The 14,913-nt window shown below is 49.7% G+C and overlaps 1 long non-coding RNA gene across 2 annotated transcripts; it reads right to left on the reverse strand.

Annotated features, from left to right (window-relative positions):
* Positions 1-2,880: 2,880 nt before the first annotated feature.
* Positions 2,881-9,057, reverse strand: LOC109503311. Of its 2 annotated transcripts, XR_006584792.1 has the most exons (3): positions 7,404-9,048; positions 7,182-7,319; positions 2,881-6,038 (listed from the first exon to the last, which is right to left on the reverse strand). It is a non-coding gene; the product is annotated as an uncharacterized LOC109503311 (long non-coding RNA). The 2 variants fall into 2 exon arrangements; XR_002162212.2 differs by having other exon boundaries at positions 7,182-9,057.
* Positions 9,058-14,913: the final 5,856 nt, after the last annotated feature.

Here is a 14,913-nt window from a genome sequence, read left to right on the forward strand (position 1 = left end):
CTTTGTCGCCACTTGCCACTACACCCACTGAAAATCTGAGGCACGAGAGAACATTCCAGCAGGAAATCCGGGGTCGACCTCATCTGAGATGTGATATGAGCACAGCTCGTGTTTGCGCGTTCCACGGTGCTCAAGCGTCTCCCCAGAAGGGTTCACCTATCCTTTAACCACCCTGCAGGGCACGCTTTGTCCTCCCCGTTTTAGAGACAAGGAAACCGAGGTGCAGACAGGTTTGAGGAACTTGTCCATTGCACAAAGCCAGGCTTCGCATCTCAGCGTCCCCGACCGGAACCCTCCCCACCCTCCGGCTGCTTCTGAATGAGCAGCCTCAGGACCCTGCGGTCTGGGGGGAAAGGTTTGGCCAGATGCCACCATGCACTGGTCAGGGAACCGGCTGCACACTTGATCCCGTGTCCCCGAGGCGCCAGCCGCCGAGCCTAACCTCAGATGTCCAGTAGAAGACAGCCTGTCACCGGTACCCACCAGAGCCCCTTCCGTGTTTCCAGCCTCCCGTGCTGCACCTGGTTCCCCAGTGCCAAGCTGGCGTGGACCTGGAGGAAGGAGGAGGCAGACCGTGGACCCCAGCTGTGGTGACAGTGCCCTGGCTATGAAAGGGCCACTTCGTAGCCACGGAGTGCAAAAAATGGGCTTCCTCAGATACACTTCTCCGAGGGAACTCCTAAGGGGATATTAAAATTGTCCCATTTATATTCATTCATATCAGATGAACATTTGTTTCAGGCCCAACATGATACCTTCGTGGAGCCAAACGAATCTACTACGTAAGCCACTTGCAGGTGAGTCAGAGCCCACTACCACTACCATTTAAAACATCCCCTGGAGGGGCGCCTGGGGGGCTCAGTCGGTTAAGCATCTGACTTTGGCTCAGGTCATGATCTCACGGTTTGGGAGTTGGAGCCCGGAGTCGGGCTCTGTGCCGACACCGCGGAGCCTGGAGCCCGTGCTTCGAGTTCTGGGTCTCCCTCTCTCTCTGCCACTCCCCACCCCACACTCTCTCTAAAAAATAAATAAACATTAAAAAAAAAAAAACATTCCCTGGAAATGCCTGAAGTTACCATTAGCGGTTCTCTGAGATTAAGAATCATCCTGTCTAGATTCATTGACAAATGAGATGTATTAAAGCCCTGAATTTCTGAAAGAGGAGAGGTAAATTAAAGCACTGGGTTCCTAGGAAGAGGGAAGAGGGAACACAAGGGGAAAGGGCCCCCCCCCCACCAGGAGGGACTCTAGAGAGATCTAAGCGGGATCTCTCCGCTTAGTGCAAATCCCTCGGAAAGTGCAAATCCCTACTCAGTACTCCCCAAGCCTTAGAAGGGTGCTCTTCTGCCCTCTGGGGTTCTGAGACCAGATGAACCTACTCAGTGTTCACAGCCACCTGTGGTCACACTCTGGGGATATGAATCCGAAGGCTCTCTGCTAACCAAACTTCCCTCTGAGCAGCAGAAATTGGAACCGTTTCTTTCTCCCGTTCCAGGAAGCAAGGCACAGCCATATTCAGAAAATAACGAGAAAGACCATTAAGTCAAAGGAAAAAGGAAAACAAGTCAATAAATCAACTGTGTATGGCACTACAGAAAAGATTAAGAACGCCAAGGTGACATAAGCATTAAACATTGTTATTAATCTGGGGAAACTTGATTCCAGTCACAATATTCTTTCCTCTACCAGGCAGTGTGCACCTCTACGTGAATTAGGAAAAGGCATCCCTTCCTCAAGATCCGTTATTGCTGTCGGCCGGAAAAAACCTAGGACGACCTCTATGAGAATGGTGTCCCTGAAATTGCTCAGTGCGTGACATGCGCCACTGTACAGGGTGGCCGGGAATGCAAAGCACACTTGGATATCCTTCATGGCAGAGGGTCATACAGGCCAGTGATCAGGCTGAAGCTTCCCAAGCGCCAACTGCAGTTTCCTTTGTGATCAGGAGCTGAGATAGAAGACAGGTGTCACAGATGTCTGAGCAGCCCCTATATCTGTAGGGCTCAAAGAAGTAGGGTCTCCTTTGGTGACCTCAGGGGCACTCACAGTACATAATCACAGAGGGGCTGTGCATCCTGGCTTGTATGCCGCTGCTGCTTGCCATCATATGACACTTAATATTGTAGGTACCGTGAAAAAAAAAAAAAAACAGGGCGCCTGGGTGGCTCAGTCAGTTAAGCATCCGATTTCAGCTCAGGTCACAATCTTGCAGTCTGTGAGTTCCAGCCCCACATCAGGCTCTGTGCTGACAGCTCAGAGCCTGGAGCCTGCTTCAGATTCTGGGTCTCCCCCTCTCTCTGCCCCTCCCCTGCTCATGCTCTGTCTCTCAATAATAAATTAACGTTAAATTTTTTTTAATAAATAAAAAACACATAATTTGTTAGGTTTGCCTTTTGCCCAAATAATCTGAGGCTTGTATTTGATGCTGATTTGGGTCAACTAGTCCACATGCTACGTATCATACTATAGTTATGTTGTGTAGAATTATTTATTTTCAAAGGCGTGGATTTTGAAACAGAATCCACACAGGGGTCGTGGGGAGTGGTTACAGTCTGCATAGCCGTTGACCCATTATCAGTCTTCTCGTGAAACAAAAGTCTGTCAAGAGTGCTTTATATTTTCTCAGACGATGAAAACAAATACTCAAGGATATTTAGAAAGAGCAACCATTTCTGGATGTATCCTTCGAAGGAAAAGATTATTTTAAAAACAGTTTTTCTAACACTAAGCAAAGAAAAAGCGATAAGGTCATATAAAATAAAGACAGCAGGAAGGGGACTAACACGAGACACAAGGGCTCCCGGAGGCTCGTGCTGGTGTTGTCCATGGACACAGGAAAGCACACGCTGCATCTGGGGATACGGTGAAAAGCAAGTGGCATTGAGTAAAACAAGTAATTTTTTTATTCAGCTACCACTAGTCTATTAGAGAACACATTTCTTCTTTGGGGACACAACTGTGTTACGCTGTACCGTAGATTAGCATTTTCCGAGATTGGTGACTGTAGTATTTCTGTCCTCACATGTTCTTCCCGGATGTTGCCGTACTCCCTTCAGGAGGTGCTGTCTCTGTCCGCCTCCCCTTGAAACTCCCCTTGGAACACAGAGCCTTCGTGAATAGAATTCGATGTCTGGAGTGCATCGGGAGCAGCGCTGCCCACTCCCAGGGCCGGGCCACAAAGGCAGTCAGGGGCTCGGCCAGTGTCCTCAGTGCTCTGGAGTCTGTCCTTTCTCCACCGCGCCCCACACACACCTCTCCTCCCTCTCCGTATCTTTCCTTCCCCATCTCTGCCTCTCTCTCTCTCCCCCTTGAAACCCAAGCGCCTTGCTGTGAGGTGCCCAGAGCACAGCCTGGCCCTGAAAGAGCTGAGGTCCAGGGGCTCTTGGAGGAGGAAAGGCTCTGGGAGAAACAGGGGAGTAAACTGCAGGACAGAGATAAAGGCAACTAGAAGTCCAGGGAGAAAATGTTCTCCAGGAGAGGGTATGAAATCTCAGTAAGTGAGTTGGCTCTGCATGAAACAATTATTCCACTGTCTTAATACTGAGAGTAGATGGCGGGGGTGGACGGGGGGTGGGGGAGGAACAGGTGGGGCAAATAGAAATTCTACTCTCGTAATAGAAAAATCAGCAGGTCATGTGAAAAAGAGGGGTCTGAGGGAATAACAGTATAAGCTCATATGGAGGTATAATTGGCAGACTCATGGTCTCCAAAGATGACCAGGTCCTAATCCCTGGAACCTAACATGACAAAAGGGATTTTGCAGATATGATGAAGTCAGTGACCTTGAGGCAGGGAGCTGATCCCAGATCATCCAGTGAGCCCAGTGTACTCACAAGAGGCCTTGAAAGAGAGGGGAGGGAGGCAGGAGGGTCGGAGAAGACGAGCCACAGCAGCAGAGGTCCAAGGGACGTACCTGATGGAGGAAGGGGCACGAGCCAAGGAACACGGGTGGCCTCTAGAAGCTGGAAAAGGCAAAAAGACACAGATTCTCCCCTGGAACTTCTAGAAGGAACCATCCCCACCAACACCTTGACATTAGCCCAGTGACACCCATTTCAGACTTCTGACCTCCAGAACTGTAAGACAATAAACCTGTGTTGTTTTAAGCCACTAAGTTTTTGGTAAGTTTAAAAGCAGCCATGGGAAACCAACACAGGAAGAAACGCCCAGAAGGAAGAACAAGAAGGGTTGGAAGAATGTCCTGGGAAGTGTGATCACGCGGGGAGAGGGACTCCAGTCTGTTACCCTTCCACTATATGCCTCTGATAACTTTGGTAAAAACTGTACAAATTCAACAAGGGATCCTGACGTAGCAGTGACTCAGAGAGGAAGATGTGAGCAAACTGTCTGTAGTCCCCATAAGGAGGGAGCCTGAACACTTAAAACCACAGGGTTCCACGTGCACCTTCTGTGTGCCCCCCCCCCAACACACGCAAGGCATTAGGAGGGACTTCAAAAGATGCTCAGGCCCCAGCACTCGGGGGTCCGTCACTCCCACTTGCCTCCCACCTTGGAAGAGCCAGAGCCAGGCAGCACCACCCCGGTGGCAGGGCCCCAAGGCCAGCGAGTGCTGGGAGTCAGCGAAGATGGGGATGGGTTGGTCAGAAGGAACTGCTCGAGCTGCCCTGGAAGAACTGGAGTTGGGGAATCCAGGCACAAGAAGACAAAAGCCAGAAGAAGGAAGCGAGAATCGTGTGTTGGGGGACACTGGAGACCAGCGGAAGGCTCCATGTGGACAGGACCCGCCCCGAGGACAAGGTGTAGAGGAAGCATACAACCCACGGCTGCAGGTTTGCACACTGTCGTGTACAGCTAGGCGTGCCAGGGACGCTGACGTGGCTCAGACCCATTCAGAGCAGTAACCTCTGGTGGGCAGGTCCCAGCTTGAGCCCATGACCCTTCCCGTGAGATACCATCTACTGAGAATTCACTAACACTCTAGGCACTGGGAATCCTGTGACAGGCGGCACAGCCTGGGAGCCTCCCTGGGGCTCACATTCCAGAAGGGACTTGATGGTGAACACCTGCGTTAATGCCCGAGGGCGCTGAGTGCTTTGAAGGCAGGCAAGGGAAGCGGGTGTGCTGTTTCAGATGGTGGAACCAAGAAATGACTGAGAAAATGACACTCGAGCCAGAGGGCACGGCAGCTAGCTGCTTGGGACCTGCCTCAACTTACCTATCGTGGCCGCGTGGGTTAGCTATCCTCCAGAACCAAACGAGGTTCCTTCTCATCTGTCAGTAACACTGATGACAGCCCCACTGCCACAAAAAGCCATTCCAGATGTTTGCTCCCATGTGCAAAAGCTACGGCTCAGCTGCCCCACTCTGCTCGCCACAGGCACTTATGAGCTGTTTGCCACACTAGGCTGGGGGATCTCCAAAGACAGACGCAGACACATGGTGACCTTCCATATCAGGGCGTTGAGAACATGGCACGTTCAGGAGCTCACTGAACACGCTGTTCTCCCGCCGATCCCTCCTGCAGCCCCTGCTCGCTATATAAGGCTGTGCAGCCACACTCATATAGACACACAGTCATCAGCACGGGTTTGGTGTTGCTATCTTTGGAAATAGTACACGTCTTTTGAGCCTCACTGAGGGCATGTCCACCTGTGGCTATCTTTTGGCAGGGCGTCAGCCTTACAGAGGCACGCACATGCCCACGCCACTCAGCAGAAGGAATTCGGGCACGTGGCATTGGAGCCCTGAAGTGGTCCTCCCCTTTTTTAGGGGCAGAGGAGGTAAGACTGGGTTGAGAGTTCAAGTCGACTTTCTGAGCGTTAGCAGCAGTGGCTCCTAAAGTCCACTGTGCTTAAAGATCAATTAGGTGCGTATTGAAAATGCAGATCCCGAGGTCCCAAGACCCAGAGCTTCAGATTCAGTCTTGTCTGAAGAGGAGGCTGGACTTCTGCCATGCCCAGGATGCCCCGGAGCTCCGGATGCTGGTGGTCCACACGCCTCGAAATCTGTTTTACCACCAAAACCTAGTGTTGGGGGCAAGTTTTTTGAGATGCCACCCCCAAGGCTGCCACAGTCAGCTGTAAAGAACACGGAACAGTTTCGTGTTAAAACCAAAGCACAGGGGCACCTGGGTGTCAGTTAAGCGTCCGAATTCGACTCAGGTCATGATCTCATGGTTCGTGGGTTTGAGCCCCACATCAGGCTCTGTGCTGACAGCTCAGAGCCTGGAGCCTGCTTCAGATTCTGTGTCCCCCTGTCTCTCTGTCCCACCCCTGCCTGTGCTCGCTCTCTCTCTCTCTCTCTTTCAAAAATGAATATTAAAAAAATAAAAATAAATTTTAAAAAAACCAAAGGGCAAACCCCTCCCAAAGTTTAAGCAGAGAAGAAGTCTAGAGAGATGCTTGTAGAGAGGGGCATGTTTTTAACTTACGTCCTTCCTGGAGTCCCAGGCTCCTCCCTCCAAGATCTGCCTTCCCCTTGGAGTTATGGAGTTTTTTTTTTTTTTTTAACTGAGATTTCCAGGGGCGCCTGGCTGGCACAGTCAGTTAAGCATCCAACCCTCAATCTCGGTTCAGGTCATAATCTCACAGTTCATGAGTTCAAGCCCGAGTCGGGCTCTGAGCTGATGGTGCAGAGCCTGCTTGGGATTCTGTCTCTCCCTCTCTCTGCCCCTCCCCTGCTTGTGCGCTCTCAAAATAAATAAAAAATTAAAAATAAATAAATAAATCTCAGATTTCCATTATACCCACCAAAATTCCAATCCTAGATCAAAGTCTCTTTCTTTTTATCTCCTGAGTATCACCAAAATTAGCTGATATTTGCAAAAGAATGTTAATAAAACGCTGCAGAAAACTAGGGGAATCCTGAAAAATGCAAATAGCCACGAAGGTGTAAGTTTCCAACATGTAGGTTTCTGGTGCTAACACTGAGCCCCCACCCCCCACCCCCCGGGGCCCTGGGCTCCTGCTGGCCTCCTGCTGGCCTCCTGCTGGCCTCCATCTATCTCCCAACCCTTCCCTCCTCGGAGAACCACCGAGGCCGGAAACAGAAAGATGGCTTCTTACCCCACGTGCCCACCCACCCCCACCCTCGCCTGCCGGTGCCCCCAAGGCGCTGTGGTCTCTCTGGCCCCAAGCTCTGGGCTCCAGGCTCTGCAGGGCTGATTTCACGCACCCCCCATTCAGCACACGTCTGTCCCTGCGTGGGTAAGCACGATATACCTGCCACAACAAGCCACATGCGTGTCCCCTGCAGAACCGCTCTGGCACTGCATGGGGCGCTGCGTCCGTGGAATACAGCAAAGACTTGACAGCCGATCCCTTGGAATCACGGCCAGTAAAAAAAAAAAATGTCAACGTCTGCAGGTCAAGAAGGTCAAGAAGTTGAAGACTACTCTCCCCTTCGCCGTCTCTCAGGGTTCCCCGCTTCGGACACACACCGACCTGAAGTCTTAGCCTCGGAACCAGCTCTTAACCGGTCGGAAGAGATCACGGGCCGGCCCCAGCGACGAGATTTCCATAGCAAAAAAAGAAAGACAAGAAGTCCTGACACGATCAAGTGTTTATGTGGCTTTAGTGAGTGAATTCACGCGCGATGTCGTGTAACTCCATAACATTCTATTGCATTTGGACGTTTAACAGATCACCTTCACTGAAAAGAATCGGGTCCCACCGAAGGGAGGCTGTCCTGGAAAATCCCGGATGTGTGGTTGCCGTAGTAATCGATGCCTTCTAGAACAAATCCACGCTTGGCTAATTACAGCCTTCTATTTTTAAACTCATCTACATTCTTGTCCCCCCCCCCCCAACATTTCTCACGCTACTTCAGCAATAAAATACTGTTACTGTTATCTGTACAGCCTGTGCTGATCTCAAAATAACTTGTTTCCAGTTAGCCCCTGCGGGAGGCAGCGGCGCTCAGTCGGACAAGAGACACCTTTGAATGACCCCCGAATGCTTTACGCCATAGGGATACAAGGGCAGCACCGATCCAGGGGCACAGCCACCTCCTGAGCACCTGGGGTCTGGGGGTCGGGGAGAGGCCTGCTCAGCAGTCTGCCCACCACCTCCCTGAGCCAGGCCCAGGCCCCCACCGCCTCATGGGAGGTCCTTTGGTCACCAGCCGCAGAAGAGACGGCAGAATAGCCCCGGGGCCCACATGAAGATCAGTCCGGAGCCTGTCGGGGCATCACCCGGCCAGGTCAGAGCCCCACACCCCCAGCCTGAGAAAATGCTTCCTGCAGCCCCCTACTCTCTGGGCTGAAAGCCTGGCCGCCCGGGGTCCTGCTAACTCCGTCTGAAGGCCTGGCCCTCCCACGGCAGGGCGATGGGTGCTGTGGAAATAGACGAAGACCCGCCGGTGAGAGCAGGCAAAGATCATCATTTACCCACAGCTTGCTCTAGCAAAGGAGTCGGCCACCGTCACCTGCTGCCTTCGCTGCGAGGTCTCTGCTGACAACGTACCACAAAGCACGTGCCTCCGACAGTCCAAATTTACGCACTCAGAGTTCTAGAAGGCAGGAGTCTGAGATCATGGTCTCTGAAGAGCCAGGCTCCCTCTGAAGGTGCCAGGGAGAATCTGTTCCAGGCCTCTCTCCTAGCGACTGGTGGCTTGTGGGCACACTTCGACGTGCCTTGGCTGGTGAATGCCTCATCCAGGCCTCCGTCTTCGTGTTCACACAGCGTTCTCATCTGGGTCCAAATGTCCCCTTTTTATAAGGATACCAGTCATAGTGGGTTAGGGGCCCCCTCTACCCCAGTATGACCTCATCTTAACTAATTACATCTGCGGTGATCTTATTTCCAAATAAGGCCCCATTCTGAGAGAGGGAGGATCAGGACTTCAACATACGAATTTCTGGGGGACACAGCCCGTAACACTTGCTCTGGCAGAGACTCAAAAGCAAGCAAAGCAGGGAGTGGCAAAGCTTTATACTGGACCAGGGGGAAGGCTCCGTGTGGGCCGTGGTCAGAGGGTGTGGGCGCAGGGAAGCTAACCAGAAGGGCGGCATCCTTTGGGATGGGTTTCTCAGGTTGGCTGAGTTAGAAGCAGAGGCAAAATCTAGGGGAGCTGCGAGTCACTGACCAAGTCCTGACTGTTTGGGGCTGGTTGCTGCAGACGTTTTATGTTGGCTTTGGGGTTTTTTGTTTGTTTGTTTGTTTTTTAATGCTTGTTTATTTTTTTTCAACGTTTTTATTTATTTTTGGGATAGAGAGAGACAGAGCTTGAATGGGGGAGGGGCAGAGAGAGAGGGAGACACAGAATCGGAAACAGGCTCCAGGCTCTGAGCCATCAGCCCAGAGCCCGACGCGGGGCTTGAACTCACGGACCGCGAGATCGTGACCTGGCTGAAGTCGGACGCTTAACCGACTGCACCACCCAGGCGCCCCAATGCTTGTTTATTTTTGAGAAAGAGTGCGAGCAGGGGAGGGGCAGAGAGAGAGAGGGAGACACAGAATCCGAAGCAGGCTCCAGGCTCCGAGCTGTCAGTACAGAGCCCAACACGGGGCTTGAACCCACAAACCACGAGATCGTGACCTGAGTGGAAGTCGGACGCTCAGCTGACTGAGCCACCCAGGCAGCCCGAGGTTTTTATGTCTATATATAGAGAGAGAGACTATATATATATATATATATATATATATATAGTCTCTCCATTGTCCATTTGTATATTAATTCTCTCAGTGCAAATGCCACGTTCTGCCAGCCTCAGGCTGCTGCTGGGGCCGGTGACCTGGAAGGACCTGCAGAGAGAGTCTGGAGCAGGTGGTCTGCAAAGCCCAGCACTGGAAAGGCTCAGTGCCCCCCCCCCCCCACCAAGAGCAGACCCACGATGGCGCAGCCCCACAGTTCAGACCTACTCAGGACCTCACCAGAGCAGAGGCTGAGTACCCAGGGCCCCTTCCATAATCTTCTCTTTCTCTTTCCAACAGGCTGAGCAGCTGTGGGGGAGGAAAGTGTAGGCACACTGGCCAGCCGTCCTCAGGCTTCCAGATCGTAGCACCCCTTTCAGGACTCCAAAGAGTTTTTGTTTATGTGGGAGACAACCATCGGTATTTACCACGTTAGAAGGGAGAAATTTGGGGGGCGCCTGGGTGGCTCAGTCAGCTAAGCGTCTGACTTCGGCTCAGGTCATGATCTTCTGGTTCGTGGGTTTGAACCCTGTGTCTGGTTCTGTGTTGACAGCCGAGAGCCGGGAGCCTGCTTCGGATCCTGCGTCTCCCCCTCTCTCTACTCCTCCCCCGCTCATGCTCTGTCTCTCAAAAATGAATAAACATTAAAAAAAATTTTTTTTGGGGGGGCGCCTGGGTGGCGCAGTCGGTTAAGCGTCCGACTTCAGCCAGGTCACCATCTCGCGGTCCGGGAGTTCGAGCCCCGCGTCAGGCTCTGGGCTGATGGCTCAGAGCCTGGAGCCTGTTTCCGATTCTGTGTCTCCCTCTCTCTCTGCCCCTCCCCCGTTCATGCTCTGTCTCTCTCTGTCCCAAAAATAAATAAACGTTCAAAAAAATAAAATTAAAAAAAAAATTTTAAGGAAGTGAGAAACCTTTCAAATATTAAGCACATTACGTGTTAATGTACGTAACTTATTTTTATGAAAAACATTTGTTTATTTATATTTTCCAAAAGAAAAAAATTGCAGAGATGGTAGTATTTTAAATGTGTGCAAGTCTCTTGACTGTCTGGCTGAACAGAAGCCGAAGTCTCGTGTCTGCCTCTGCATGTCAACTGTTGTGATGTCACACATCATGCAGCCTCTGGAAAACCCCACGTCATGCTCGTGTGAACAAAAGCTTATAGCGTGGTAGAATTACCAGGAAAAGGAGTTCAACCTAGTCCCCAGGCTCTGCCACAGACTCATGCTCAGTAGCTGAAGCAGAGATCAATCAGCAAGCCTGCAGGGAGGAGGGAGAGGGGTGCCTGGCAATGTGGGAGGAGGATTAGAAACCATCCAGGCCAAATAGACTCAAGTCTCACAAGTTAGGGAAATGCTCCAAACCTGAGCGAATAGAGAAGAAATCTTAGACCCGAGTCAAAATTGGGGACTTTCAAGATCTTAACCTCCCGCTTGAAAATGCAAAGGTGCTTCCTGCCCTCTCTCTCTCTCTCTCTCAAAAAAAAAGTGAGGGGCTCCTGGGTGGCTCCGTTGGTCGAGCTTCCCACTCTTGATTTCTGCTCAGGTCATAATCTCAGGGTCATGAGGTTGAGCCCCACGTCAGGCTCTGACTGGGTATGGAACCTACTTAAGACTCTCTCTCTCTCTACCACTCGTGCACTCTCGCTCTCTCTCTCTCTAAAAAAAAAAAAAAAAGCAAACGCAAATGAAAAAAAATAATGTTTGTTAGTTCAATTTTCCCCCCACTAGTTCCTAGATTATATGCAATTAGAAACTGACTTAAGTAATGGATGCTGGGGGTGCCGACGTTGTCTGGGTGGCTCTGGGGGCATCCGGGCCCTGGTTCGACCCACCGCAGCCCATGGAGCCCAGGGCTGTGAGCAGAGGGACAGCCACGGAGTCCACACCATGTGGACAGCCACACCATGTGGGAGTGTCTTCCTTTTCCCGCCTTCTCTCTCCCCGTCCTACCTTCTCTCCTTCTTCTTGAACTCCTCTTGGCATTTTCTTCCCCTCTCCCCCTCTGACTCTACGTGTACCCCAAATCGTGGTTACCCTGACATTTAAGATGCAAGCAATAGCCAGCCACTTACTAGAGTAGATTAAAACTAATGCCCTTCTTTAAAACGGTTGGTTCAGGGGCGCCTGGGTGGCGCAGTCGGTTAAGCGTCCGACTTCAACCGGGTCAGGATCTCGCGGTCCGTGAGTTCGAGCCCTGCGTCGGGCTCTGTGCTGACGGCTCAGAGCCTGGAGCCTGTTTCCGATTCTGTGTCTCCCTCTCTCTCTGCCCCTCCCCCATTCATGCTCTGTCTCTCTCTGTCCCAAAAAAAAATAAACGCTGAAAAAAATAAATAAATAAATAAAAATAAAACGGTTGGTTCTATGTTATATAAATTTCACCTCATTTAAGAAATATATGAATGCCCTTATTTTAAGCCAAGATTATTTTTTAATTGTTTAATCCTAGGAAAAGTATTTCACCCATTGGTTTATTTATTTATTATTTTCTAAATTTTTTTCATCCATTGGTTTAAATAAGGAAGAGTGATTTGGAACTTCAGAGTTTGTAAAATATGATATACAATATATGTGTTAATTTAAAATTTTTTTTAATGTTTATTTTTGAGAGAGAGTGAGAGAGCACGTGTGCACATGCATGAGTAGGGGAGGGGCAGAGAGAGAGGGAGACCCAGAATCTGAAGCAGGCTCCAGACTCCAGGCTCCCAGCTGTCAGCACAGAGCCTGACATGGGGCTCAGATTCACAAACTGCTAGATCATGACCTGAGCGGAAGTCAGAAGCTTAATCGACTGAGCCACCCAGGTGCCCCTGTATGTGTTAATTTTTAAAGAAAATTTAATCATGTAATGTTTCCAGAGGCTGTGTTCCAAATTATTTTATTTTATTTTAAAAATTTTAATACGTTTTTTATTTATTTTGAGAGACAGAGCAGAGCACAAGTGGGGAAGGGGCAGAGAGAGAGGGAGACACAGAATCAGAAGCAAACTCCAGGCTCTGAGCTGTCAGCACAGAGCCTGATGCGGGGTTTGAACTCACATACTGTGAGATCATGACCTGAGCCAAAGTCAGACACTTAACTGACTGAGCCACCCAGGTGCCCCCCCAAATTATTTTAAAAGATAAAGAACAACAGGGCTGCCTGGATGGCTCAGTCAGTTGGGCGTCTGACTTTGGCTCGGGGCATGATCTCATAATTCATGAGTTCAAGCCCTGCATGGGGCTCCATACTGACAGTACAGAGCCCACTTCAGATCCTCTGTCTCTCTCTCTCTCTGACCCTTCCCTACACCACCCCCCTTAAAAATAAAAATAAACATTAAAAATTAAAATGTCTAAAAAAATATAAAGAACAAATTAAGCATGGACACAACCATAGAGAATCAAAGATACTCAACTCAATTCTCAAAATGCAGGCTTGGTCACTAGAAGTCACCTGCTTGACCAACCTGTCACAACCAAAAAAAAAAAAAAAAAAAAGGATGTCCAAGCAAGGCATCTATCTCTATCCCAAAAGCACAAAGATAATCATGATGAATTAGGGGGAAAAGTAGACATATACAAGGATAAAATTAGAAATTGGAAGTAATGGTCAGCTACTGCTACAATAATGCTGCATAACAAACAACCCCAACAGCCAGTATCTTGTTCATTGAGTCTTTAATCGTGGTGTTGCAGGTTGGCTGTGCTTTGGCCGATCTAGGCTGCAGTTTGGGCTGCAGTTTGTGTTGTGGTCTCTTCCCCATGTTCTTTGCATGATAAATAGCAGGGGCACAAGAGGCAAGGAAAACCATACAGGCACATCTAAGACCTCTGCTTGCATCACATTTGCTAACATTCCTTTGGCTGAAGCCAGCCAACCTGGTTTCACCCAACATCAATGGTGTGTTGTATCCGCAGTGAGAGGGGAATTGTTGCCAACCGATAATCCATCAACTTGGGGCAGAGAGAGCAGGCGAGACAAAATTGGTAGAGCAACATCTTCCAGAAAACTTGAACAACACGTTGCTTTGATTTAAAGGCTGGTAAGGAAGAGACCCTGTAGGGGAACCGTTCACTGAGATTCTTCTAAAACACTAGTATCTTGAAAACGGAGATTTGTCTCTAACTCTGCATTTTGGAACACATATATTAAATTATATCAAGTAGAAAGAATGTACTTTTTGTAAGAAAAATTCTAAATCAAGTCACCCCGCCCGAGGACAAAGAGTGACTAGTGGCCATCGTCACTCATGCATTTTTCATCCACACTTGAATGTCACTGGACGAAAGTTGTGTGCCAAGTGTTATGCTGGGGCTTGGCGGGTCGGGGGGGAGGTGGCGGGATACAAGGATGGAAAAGACACCCTGCCAAGAGCACTTAGTCCAGTTGGGGAGGGGGTAAAAAAGAAATAAATGTCCATGAATAACTGGAACTTAAGACAGAAAGTGATAAATGTCCATTTTTAACACATAGATAAAATGCTCCGGGGAGTTAGCAGAGGGAGCATTACTTCCAGATGCTGAATAATGATCATATCTGGTTGACGTGATTACAAGAAACTCACAGAACTTTTGAACCAGCCGATAATCCGTTCAAACTCTTTATTTTACAGAAGAGGAGACTGAGACTCAGGAAATGCAGGAAGTAATGCAGGGGTAAGAGAAGTTTTCCCTCCTTCCCTTCTAAGTGCTTTGGCTGCTCTAATAATTAAATAGACATGAGGCAGGAGATACTAAGAAGAGAAAATCAAACAAAAGTTTAGTAATCTGTATACCTCCTGGTTACGTGAGAGAGACCCAGGAAAACTGAGTAACTCTCACAAACAGGCAAAGCCACCACCTTAAATCCCACCTTCAGCCAAAGTCCAAAGATGCTGGGCAGCTGGGGGGAGTCAGTTATGGGAGGTGGCCCAGAAAAGCACAGTGAACACGGTAAGGTTGTTTTATAGATTTAGGTCCCCGCCTGCTCCAGTGATAACAGTCCGGAGATCTAGCCCTCCTGCTCTTCCTGGTACCTGGAAGGAGACACCTTACACGTGGAGACCTCCCTCATGGACGCAAATCTTTTTCTTTTTTTTTTTTTAACGTTTATTTATTTTTGAGACAGAGAGAGACCGAGCATGAACGGGGGAGGGTCAGAGAGAGGGAGACACAGAATCTAAAACAGGCTTCAGGCTCTGAGCTGTCGGCACAGAGCCCAATGCGGGGCTCGAACTCACGGACCGCGAGATCATGACCCGAGCCGAAGTCGGCCGCTTAACCGACTGAGCCACCCAGGCGCCCCAAATATCTCTTATAAAAGGGTAACTTCCACTCAGTTTTCAGAGTTTCTCAAAAACA

The sequence above is a fragment of the Felis catus genome, chromosome C2 (assembly GCF_018350175.1).
Source record: "Felis catus isolate Fca126 chromosome C2, F.catus_Fca126_mat1.0, whole genome shotgun sequence".
NCBI classification, from domain to species: Eukaryota; Metazoa; Chordata; class Mammalia; order Carnivora; family Felidae; genus Felis; species Felis catus.